Source organism: Balaenoptera musculus, chromosome 2 (genome assembly GCF_009873245.2).
Source record: "Balaenoptera musculus isolate JJ_BM4_2016_0621 chromosome 2, mBalMus1.pri.v3, whole genome shotgun sequence".
NCBI lineage: Eukaryota > Metazoa > Chordata > Mammalia > Artiodactyla > Balaenopteridae > Balaenoptera > Balaenoptera musculus.
The window spans coordinates 124,358,406-124,370,798 of NC_045786.1; positions in this window are offsets into that span (position 1 = coordinate 124,358,406).

Below are 12,393 nucleotides of genomic sequence, written 5' to 3' on the forward strand. Positions count from 1 at the left end.
CAAATTTGGTGAAGAGCAAAACATAAACCTACAGATTAAACAAGTTGAACAAATGAAAACAGGATAACATCAAAGAAATCTATGCCTAGACATTTCTTGATCAAATTTCTGAAAATTAAAGACAAAGAAAAATCTTGAAATCAGACAGAGAGAAACTATACATTAACCATGAGGAACAACAAAGGCAGCAGATTTCTCATCAGAAATCATAGAGACCATAAGAAAAGAGGCACATTTTTTTAAGTACTGAAAGAAAATAACTGTCTGCCCAGTATTCTATATCCAGTGAAAATATACTTCAGGAATAAAGGTGAGATAAAATCATTCCCAGAGGAAAGAAAGCTAAAAGCAGATGTGCTCTAAAGAACGTCTTTAAACTCCAAACTTTTACCAGTTACTATTTACAAGAATTAGAAGAGCAAGAGAAAGAATTAAAGCACATATGTAAAGATATGAATAGGTAAAGATATGAATAAATGATTCACAGAAAAGTAAATCATATGATAGTAAATATATGAAAAGTTATCAATTTCCCAAGCAGTCAAAAAATATAAATTAAATGATAATTAGTAATCATTTTATACCCATCAGATTAAAAATTTTAAAAGGAATGATTCCAAACGCTTCTGCCAATGGTGATAGTCAGAGGATATGTACTCTTATTTTAGTGGTGGATATATGATAGGCTTTTATTAAATATACTTTATATATTAATGATGGGTATGCATTTTTGGAAAGCCATATTCAAATAGTTATTAAAATGCCCATATCCTTTGACTTTAAAATCCATTCGTAGGAATGCATTTCATTTGAATAAAATTACCCACACATAAAGATATTTATTGAATCCTTTTTTATAGAGTTAAATACTAGAAACAAAAGGAATCTCATCAACAGATGGAGGGTTGAATAAGCCATAATTTATCCAAACACAGAACACTGTACTGATACTAAAAACTATATGTTAGATATAACAAATGACTTAGATTTTCATGACATACCAAAAACTGACAAAGCAAAATGCAGAAAAATGTACATAATATAGAACTATTTTTAAAATGGAAAATAAATATATATAGATGTGTAACTGAATATAAACGTGTATGTTTATATGTGAATGCTTTTGTATATAGTTATGACCATGGCATTCAATATGCAAGAATATACATCAATGAGTTAATATTTATTACCTGTGGTAGTGGGGGTAGCCATGAGACAGCAATAGAAAAGAGTGTATGTGAAATAAAATGACTCAATATAGTTTGAGAAATGCTTAAATAAAAACAAAACAAAACAAACCCCTATGAATTCAGTAATAAAGAAACAATCTAAACACAAAATAAGAGGAAAAAATATCCAGTGTCGACACATTATAAAAATTTCAAGCTGTCCTCATACTGAATATCTTAATTAGATTATATGGTACCTTTAACCACACTGGTTCAAGGTTAACAGTTCCCTAGAGATGAACATTTTGAAATTAATTTCAGAGTATATTTTATATTATGCATATTAGTTTGTATAGAAATATGTATAGTACATTATATGGCATTTTCACTTAAAATAATGAAAATAAAATAAAGCCACAGAGAAGCTTATTCGTTTTTTTTGTTTGTTTGTTTTTTTATAAATTTATTTATTTTATTTATTTATTTTTGGATGCGTTGGGTCTCCGTTGCTGCACATGGGCTTCTCCCTAGCTGCGGTGAGTGGGGGCTACTCTTCGTTGTGGTGCACAGGCTTCTCATTGCGGTGGCTTCTCTTGTTGCAGAGCACGGGCTCTAGGCGCGTGGGCTTCAGTAGTTGCAGCACGTGGGCTCAGTAGTTGTGGCTTGCAGGCTCTAGAGCACAGGCTCAGTAGTTGTGTCACACTGGTTTAGCTGCTACGTGGCATGTGGGATCTTCCCGGACCAGGGCTCGAACCCGTGTCCCCTGCACTGGCAGGTGGACTCCTAACCACTGCACCACCAGGGAAGCCCGCTTATTCATTTTGTGTACTTACCATACTAATACCTTTGAGCACAATGCATTTGGAGTGCTGGACAGGGAGTGCAACAAAACAATGTGACCTGTGAAAGCATCTAATTACTTCACTTCTGAAATTGTCAATCTTCCCAACTTGCTAGATTCACATTTAGTTTAAATTGTTTTACATGGTTTTATGCTTTGGAGAGGACAAATCAACTTCTGAATAAAACTTGTATGGAGAAACCCATGTAACTAAATATGAATCTGTATCAAAGCTATTGATAATTACCCCACTAAATGTGTTGAGTGAGCTGGAACTCTAATCAGCTCTTAGCTGATAGAATTACAACATCTGTAGTGATTTTTCTGCCAATATACATTGATTTGAAATTGAACTAAATCTGATTTAGACTTGTTCTCTGCCAATTCCATAAATAAGTAAATAGGTAGGAAGGTGGATAAACATACATATATACATACATACATAAATACATACATGCATGCATACATAAATAAAATAATGAGCTTCTCACTGCTCAAAATGAAAATTCCTACTATTCCTACTCTTAATAGCATAAAATAAAGGCAACTGATACTATTAAATAGGAAATGTGAAAGGTTTCCATTATCATTATTGACCTTGAAAATTAGTAACAAACCTAGTTTGGAGATAAGTGAAAATATTTATCCAGTATGGTATCAGCTTTGAACAAACCTTTTTAAAAATAAAGATATAAGATGATGGCTTAAAATCTGAATCTTTCCTGAGATGTAAAGTCTTAAAAATCCTCTATTAAAATAGAAATTCCTATTTAGGTATTCCTATACCTAAAATAAAAGTACTCATATGTTAAATGTGTATTTTCTCCATCTGGGATTCTTTGTCTAAACATAATATAAATTAAATGGGACACAATGCATTTAAAGAAGTTTCTCAGTTAAACGACAACTGTGATACTGAGTCTACAGTATGAAGATTCACATAGACTATTAAGGTCAATAGTAATGAACAGTGTTTATTTGACAAATATAAATATAGCTCATGTTGTTAAAATGTTTGACAACTTGCACCCCAAATTTAACTGGGTAAGTTATACACTGAAAATACTACTTGAAAATGAGAATAGAAAATTCTACCTGAGATTTTATGCACACACTCTAAATCTTTTGGACTTATAAATTTAATTACTGTGCAAACTATTTGAAAACATAAATCATCTAACAAACAGAAGCTTACTGCATTCAATATTTTCCAACTGATTCCTCCTCTGAGAGAAAGACTAGATTGATCTATGAGGAGTACCCGTCCCATGGAGCTGGACTTGGCATTGAAAACATTGTATACACAGAACTAGTCCAGTTTGTATAAAGAACTGAGTATCTCATGGATCAAGGTAGGGTTAGAAGATGACCAAAAAAATTGACCAAAATGTGGTCATAGCCACAAGGAATACACAAGAAGTGGCATAAAATCAATCCAGGAAGACAAGATAAAACCAGAGTGGCAGGTTACATGAAAGTGTGACGTGGGAAACAATGAGAGGGCTGTTGCCCATAACCTTCTTCCCTGTGGATAAATTATTTAGTGGGTATATTACTGAAAACTAACTCTAATGAGTTTCATTAAAATATCTCCTATCTTAATTTCAATCAGAGACAGTGTCCAATAAAGATTGTTTTAAAAATGGTGACATTTCAAGTCATGTAAAGAGTGAAGAATCAGTTATCCCTGTTTTGTACATGAAGGATAGAATGCCAGGAGAGCAAAACATAATGAATGGGAGAAGCAAACACAACATGGGTTTTTGATGTTTCAATTATAAATTGGAACATCAAATTCTATTTGTTCATGAATTAAATATTTGCTGAATATTTATTATGTGAATTGCATGCTGTCTGGCACTGTGCAAGACCAATTAGATGGCAGTAATGACAAATGATCTCTAAATATTTGTTAGTTTTGTGATAAGTCACACATCACAATTCCACTGCCAGTGATATGTCATTTTTTTAAAATGTAGGAATTTTGTATTGGGAGTGGGGTAAGTCCTGCTTTTTTATTACCATAATGGCAGAATATTTTTCCATAAACAAGCTAGAAAAAATTTTATATATGATAGAGTCAATCTTTATACTTATTTCATTGTTTTCATTTCTAGTTCCAAAATGTGAATTTTGCTTAAAATGTTATAAGAGGTTAAAAATGCCTTTTATCACCTTCTAACTCTAAATAAGAATATTTATCTTCATTAGAATAAAAAATACCAAGCAACAAGCACTCAGTAAGAATATGATTCACCTATTTTATGCTACCACATTTTTATAAGAGAAATGAGGTTGGCTTTATAAAACATGTGGCAGTGGACACAAAACTCACTTGATAACAGGTGATGGATTTTAAAATACTCTAGAAGAATTTAAATGCACAAAGTTATGTTTTGTTTAGGAGAATAATATTCAAATCAAGTAATTATTCATGCTGAGGAAAACAGCAAAACAAATACAATAAAGAAGTTTAAAGAAAAGAGCTTTGGGAGAAAATTTTTATACGACTATCATGATAAAAATAAAGTAGAAATCACAGAGCAGAATAATAAAACAACTGGATATTACAGCAGAATTTGATGTATACTGCTTTCAAGAATTGGTATATGTGGAAAACTTCTATCACATATTTACCTCAGTATGAAATTGAAGCTATCACAGAAATTCCTGAAAAACCATTAAAAAGATATTTCGTGCTTATATAAAATTTAACATATAGCTAACATTCTCTCATTTATATACAAAGATAACTACCAATTCCTTATGGGTAGTATTTGACCTTTCATTTTGTTGTCACAATAATGATTTCAGGGATTCCTCCTTGCAGCCAATTCAACTGGGACTCAATAGCTTACTAGGATTAGGGCTATGGTCTGTGGAGTAAAACGTAGCATATTTCATGTAAAAAACTAAAAGAACAATAGACAAATTAAAATAATAAGATAAGGCTCCAATAATATCATGTCTCTTTTATCGTGTATTTGAATTTATAACGTACTGGAAATTTAACCTAAAGTTGTATAACCTAGAGTTACTGTATTAATTATACCCAAAGGCGGCACCCGACATTATTTTATTCTTATTATCGACTATATTTTTTTTCAGTTAAGTGAAACTAAAATTAGTTCTCAGACACTCCATGATTACAAACTAGAATGTTCATGGGGAAGTGGCAAATAGCAAATACATGAATTGGAGTAGGTGTAAGACAAATGGGCAGTGATCCCAACTCTTTTTAACATGTGGCACACAAAGAAAACCACTTTGGAAAAACAACTGAGCTGTCCAAAGCTGGATGCAAGAGCCCTCTCCAAGGTTCACCCTCCCATTGCTGCCCAGCTGTTTGGTGCCTGAGTGGATCAGTATTTCAGCATAACTCTAATTTAGTTGGAATATACATAAGGAGTGCTTGGATTGTGCCACCTAGAAAATGTATGCCCAGGCTAACTATTTAGAAAAATTTTAATAATTTTCAAAAGTAATCAATGCCCCATAATTTTTATTTTGATAGGGTTCTCTTACCACTTTTTGGGTAACAAGATTAGATTGGTTTTATCAATTGAACTGGGAAACTTCTCATAATCTGAAATACCTTGAATAAGATAGAGGGTATCTCTTACTTGAAAGTTTGGTTAATTTATAAATCTCTAGGCCTGATGCATTTTGGGAGGATATTTTGAAACTTAATTCAGTTTCTTTAAAGGCCACGGTTTGATTCTTGTGTTTTTTTAAGTCGATTTTGGTGTTTTATATATTTTTTTAGAATATTTTGCTTCAATTTATCTCAAAATATTTGGTATAAAATGTCTTATAGTATCCCATTGTAATGTGTTCATCCTCTGTTCCATGTGCAAATTGGTCGGCTTTTAAATTTTACTGTTCTTAATTTGCATCTGATTTACTTTTTCCTTGAAAAATCTTGCTTAAGATTTATCTATTTTATTAATCTTTTCAATGACTTTTTTTCTGTTGCTAATTTCTTAAGTTCAGTGATGCCTGTACAAGATAGCGTAGTCTAGATTATGCCTATCAACTCTAAAATCTTGGTGAAATATACACAGAAAATTATTTCTTACTCATGTGACTCATGCTGCATGTTCAGTGTTGATTTACAGGGTGTTTACTTATGCTTCTTTGGATTCAGGCTGACGAAGGCCTTATCTTGACATCAATTTCTACAATCACTGAAGTAGAAGAAAGGGGATATGGTGTCTCAGATATGGTGCTTAAAATTTCCACCCAATCATGACACACTGAATTGTGACTCTCAAAATTCCCTGGCCACAAAATGTCAAATGGTTATACTAAATTCTAGGGGAAAGGAAGTAAAATCCTGTCATATGCCTAGAAAGAAATAAAAACTGGAAATATTTGAAAAGCTGTGCTAATGACCTTAGTTTAATTAATATTTCTTAGTGATTCTTATTTTGAAATGTGCATTATAAGTTAACTTATAGATACCATTCTAGAGATTTTCCCACAGGTTTTGATTTATAGTGGCACTGTTGCCATTTAGTTCCAAACATTACCCTAATAATTTCTTCTTTGAACTTGTTAAGAAGCTCTTTATGTTTTATTAATTATTTTTGTCTTGCTTTAATTTTCAAACAAGTAGGAATTTCTTGTCTGTCTTTTTGTAATTGATTTCTAATTTTATCACATTTTGGCCATAGAATGTATTTCATTGAATATTTATTTTTTTTGTAGATATTTGCTCTGTGGCCTAGTACATGATCTAATGTTATATATGTCCTACATGTACCAGGAAAAAGAAAATGCATCTACTTTCACAGTACAGAGTTTGAAGTATGTGGATTAATTGTGTTGTTAGCATACATTATCCTTACTAATATTTGTTATCTATCTTACTCATTAAATTGAATTAAAATTGACCACATGATTTTGAATGCATCTATTTCTATCAATTTTATATTTCTATTTCTTATTAATATGAAATATAGAATAATAATTTTTATAGTTTCTTAAATTTTCACTTCAACAGTAAGCAATTTTTGCTTAATTTTGATTTTTGTCTTAAAATATACTTCTCTGATGTTAATATTGCTGTGTTTTTATTTCATGGTCATTTTCCTGGCACGTCATTTTCTATCTTTTTCAACTTTACATGTTATTCAACACAATTATTTTAGCTACACTGAATAAAAATATTCTAGAAAAACATAAATTATCAAAAGGTGTAGCTTTTTCGAAGAGCACATGGAAACATATTTTTAACCCAACTGAAAAGTATCTATTTTCAGGGAAGTTTAATCTGTTTAACATATTTTGTGAGTATTTATAAACATTGATGTATATTTACTATTTTATCTGGTATTTCCTATTGACCATGTACTTTCTTTGCACCTTCTTTTTAAATCATTTATTGCATTTTCTTTTCCCCTCCTTTTTTACACACTTGCTTCTTTGGAAGTTATATATTCTACTTTTATTATTTTAGAAATTTTAGAGGCATACTTAGCTTTCCTATGTCTAAAGTAAATCAGTATGTACAGGCTTCTTTTATAATTTTTAAAACTCTCAGAATTTACCAAATATTTATAACTTCTTTTTAACCTTACTATGTAATCAGTTGTTTTATTTACCTAAATGTTTACAGATTCCTATGGTCATTCTTCTTTATCCTGCCATCTCACTCCTTCCTTCTTACTGAGAAGTTTGGTTTTTGGTAGAGGCTAGATTTTAGGGAGAGTATATGAGTAGGAAATTGTTTCACCTTTTTTAAATGTTTTGTTTTATAGTATTTGTATTTTGCAATAAATTTTGAATGATAGCTTAGTTGAGTATAGAATTATTCTTGGATGGACAGATATACCAGTTAGTACTTCTGTGGTATTAATCTGTTGTCTAAAGGCGTTCATTATTATTGATGAGATGTTTGTTTTCAGACTATTTTTTGTTCATTTCATGCTTTTTCCTTTGTATCTCTTAAGATTTTTCTGCACATTTTATGATCTATAGTTTCAGAATGGTGTATGTGGGCCCAGATTTGTTTTTCTCTTGTTCAGGAACTTTTCTGTTGCTTTTATCTAAGGACTCAGGATTTCTTTTTAAGGTCTGAAAAATTTACCACAATTTTTTTTTCATATAGAACTTCCTTTTTCTCCATTCTATAATGCCAAAAGTACAATTAGTTTCTATCCTTCTCATGTTATCCTCAATGGTTCTTAATGGCTGTTTAATATTTTACATATCTTCATTCCTCCTGATTTCTTGGTGATTTGCTCAGATTTGTCAATAATGTTATCAATTATTCTTTCAGATATGCCCACTCTTTTATTTAAAATGTTTATTTAAATTTTAATGATTATATACCTAAAAAATCTACTGCTATTTATTTATTATTTGTTTAGTTATCTGTCTTTTATTATTTTCTTCCCATCACATATTTTCCTTATTGATTACCCAGACTGGTGGGTGGAATGTTTTCAGTTTCTTGTTTCAGTGATAAGAGGGCCCCCTCATAGTACCCTACGTTGTGTAGCGAGCTTTATTTTACCTCTCTGTCTGCTTTGGCATGGACATTAAACTCTAGCCGTCAACCTCTTTGGTCTGATTCCCCTGGGGACACCACTAAAGATTCATATCCCTCTTACCATTCTCAGAATAGCTTATCCTTGTCATTTATTGCACCTAGGGCTCTGTTTTCTTTTTTTGTTGGTCATATATATATTTTTTAATATTCCAAATTTCTTTGTTTGATGGGAGATGCATCTGCTCTCAATATCCATTTAAATTTACCTTATTATTTAAAGTTCAACATATACAGTACAAATGCATATTACCTTGTTTTGTTATTCTCTGTTATTCCTAGAGTTTCTATAATGTATTAATAATATATAATTCTGTCTAAACATGTAGAAAATTGTATAGAATTGAAGGTATAGGCCAGAAAGTTCAAAACAAAGCATTTTTGCTTGCAAGAAATAAGGGCATCCAATTTGTATATTAAATCCTTGCTTTTATAATTTGCCAGAAATATGTTTCTTATCCTTTATGCCTAAAAATTTCTAATAAGCCTAGCTAAAGTAGATTTGGGGCAACCAAAATTATGCCAACTGTATCCACAATTTTATGACTCATTCTTGTTTTGTACAAGAAGTGACAAACATCTCCTGGTGGGAAACCACTAATCAATCACTAAACTCTTTCTCACTGAATGCAGCTGGACGCAGCTTTGAATGCTTTTCAATATAGTACTCCTGGAAGCCACAACAAATCAATCAGCATGAGCATGTGAACTGAAACATATTAGTCATCTTGATCTCATATATCAGACCTAAATTGGTAATAATTTTAGTTAAATGATATCAGGTCTGAACTCAGACCATCAACCTTGCTGCTAAATTGATGCTAGCAATTTTAGACAGGGGAATTATATTTTACAATACTCCTGCTATACCCTATGCTCTTTGCAGTCCTCTCATTTTGTCCTCACAACAAACCTGTGAGATTAAAATTACATTCATTAAGGAAAAAAGATACATGCTAATTTCCTCAGAGACACAGAGCAAAAAATTAGCAAATCTAGAATTTAAACCTAGGTTTTGGTCTCCAAAGCCTATGTTTCTGGGATATTCATGCCAAAGCCAAAATAAATTGCTGAGAAATATCTATAATCACATTACTATTTCCTATTAGAATAACACAGGCATTTTGAATAATTTTGAAAATCTATTTAATAATATAAACAATTTGCAAACTGATGAGTGTGTGCTTATAAACCCTAAAGATGAAATATGTACAGAATATATATAATAAAGGAGATAAACAAAAATTTGGCAAACTGCTTCAACTGTTTGATGTTATTTATTGTCTAACTTTTCCTTCATTTGACATGTAAGTTTTCTAACTGCCTTATTTGAAAAACGCATTATGTAATAAGTAGATTTCAAAGTTTAAATATGCATTAATAATATGTCATATTCCAGTTCTTATTTAAAGGATCTAAGTTGAAGGAAATAATTAATATATAATTGGCCAATAAAATGGTTTACCCAAGAGTCACATATATCTCTATTCAATGCCATTGCTAATATTATTTCTTTAAAAAAAAAAAAAAAATTTCAAGTCCTCATTTTTTTTTATAAATTCATTTATTTATTTTTGCTGTGTTGGGTCTTTGTTGCTGCACATGGGCTTTCTCTTGTTGCGGCGAGCAGGGGATATTCTTCATTGCAGTGTGCAGGCTTCTCATTATGGTGGCTTCTCTTTTGAGGGGCACAGGCTCTAGGCACATGGGCTTCAGTAGTTGTGGCACATGGGCTCAGTAGTTGTGGCTCACGGACTCTAGAGTGCAGGCTCAGTAGTTGTGGCTCAGGGGCTTAGTTGCTCCATGACATGTGGGATCGAACCCATGTCCCCCGCACTGGCAGGCAGATTCTTAACCACTGCACCACCAGGGAATTCTGCTAATATTATTTCAATTATATTTCCATTCAAAGTGTCTTTTAGCAAAATAAAATATCAAAATTAATGTTATGATTTCTCTATGAGCCAAAATCAAGTAACAAATACCAGATTTACTTTCCTACTTGAAACATCTAAGCATCCACACTAAATATACGAATAATGATATTTTCTAGTCTTGCAGGGCACTGGGTAAAATAATCAGAAATATTTTGCCTATATAGTTGGAAAGAATCATCCTTAAACTAAATGCTTCTCTGCTCCTTCCAGATAAATATTAAAAGCAACTGTGAGAGGATTAAACTATGTTTAAGCAACATGTCTTAAAAACAAACTTAAGAAAAATTATAGGAATATAAAAATGTCCAATATGCAACAAGGTGAAATGCAAAAGATCTGGTATTCAATAAAATTTTATCAGTATACAAAGAAATACAACACCTAGAGAGATTAAAATCATGTCAGTCAAAACTGACAAAGAAATATAACCAATGTTAGAATTGATAGAGAAAAACAAGTGTTTTTCTAACTATATTTTATATATTGGAAAAGCTAGAGAGAAATGAGTGTGGTAGTAGAGATAAGGAGACAAATTAAACTTTACAAAATAAAAATTATAATTTGTGATATGCAAAATTCACTGGATGGCATTAATGGCACATTAAACACTGCAGAAGAAAACATTAGTGAATTTGAACATATCTCAATAGAAATGACCCAAATCAAAAATGAAGAGAAGAATTTAAAAAATTAGCAAATAATTAGCAAATTGTTTGATAACTTCAAGATATTCAATTAATCTTAGTTCTCAAAGATGAGAAAGAGGACAAAAGAAAAAATGTTTGAAGAAATTATAGACAATAGTTTCCCAAAGTTGATTAAACTATAAACCCACACATCACAAAAAACTCATCAAACTAAAAATAAAAAGGAACACAAAAGAAACCAACTTGAAGGACAATAGATCAATCCCTTGGAGTCAATTATAAAGAGAAAATCTTAAATAAGTCAGAAAAAAAAAGACAAAGATGCAATAAATTAACAAATATAAAAATACCATCAGATTGGAAACAATGCCAGCAAGAACAACAGGATAAAGTACTGAAAGAAAAAAAAAAAACAAAACCCTGTCAATTTACAGTCCTATAGCCAGCAAAAATATCTTTCAAAACAAGAAGGAAAGACAAAGAGTTTTGAAGACTTATGAAAGTGGAAAGAGGTCATCTCTGGAAGACACAAACTGTGAAATAAAAGGAAATCCTTTAGACAGAGGAAAGTTGTTTCAGATGGAAATATGAAACTTCAAAAAGGAAAGAAGAACACTGAAAATGGTAACCATGTGAGTAAATTGATTATTTTTTCTTATTGCTTAAATACATAAATTGTTTAAATAGATAATTGACATTTAAACAAACATGGTAACAGCATAGTGTTAGGTTGATAACGTGTAGAAGTAAAATGTATGACAATAACAGAACCAAGGCCATGAGGGGAGAAATAGAAGTATACCATTGTAAGGTTCTTACACTGTAGTTGAAGTGCTATAATATCTCTAAAAGGTAGATCTGGTGTGTAAGATACATACTATAGACCATAAGGCAACCACTAAAATTTTTAAAATAATTCAAAATTTATAACTAATACATTAACAAAGGGGATAAATGGTGAATTAAGAAATTTCAAGAAAAAGAAAAATGGACCAAAGAATTGATAGAACAAATAGAAAACAAATAGAAAGATAGTAGATTAAACCCAATCATAATGTAATCACATAAAACATACATGGTCTAAACATCCTAATTAAAAAGCAGATATTTTATTATATGCTATCTATAAATAAAAACAGTATAAAAACAGGACTAAGTTAAAGGTAAAAGAATAGGAAAAGATAAATCATGCAAATGATAATCAAAGTAAAGTGGGAGTGTCTATATAAATATCAGAGAGAATAGA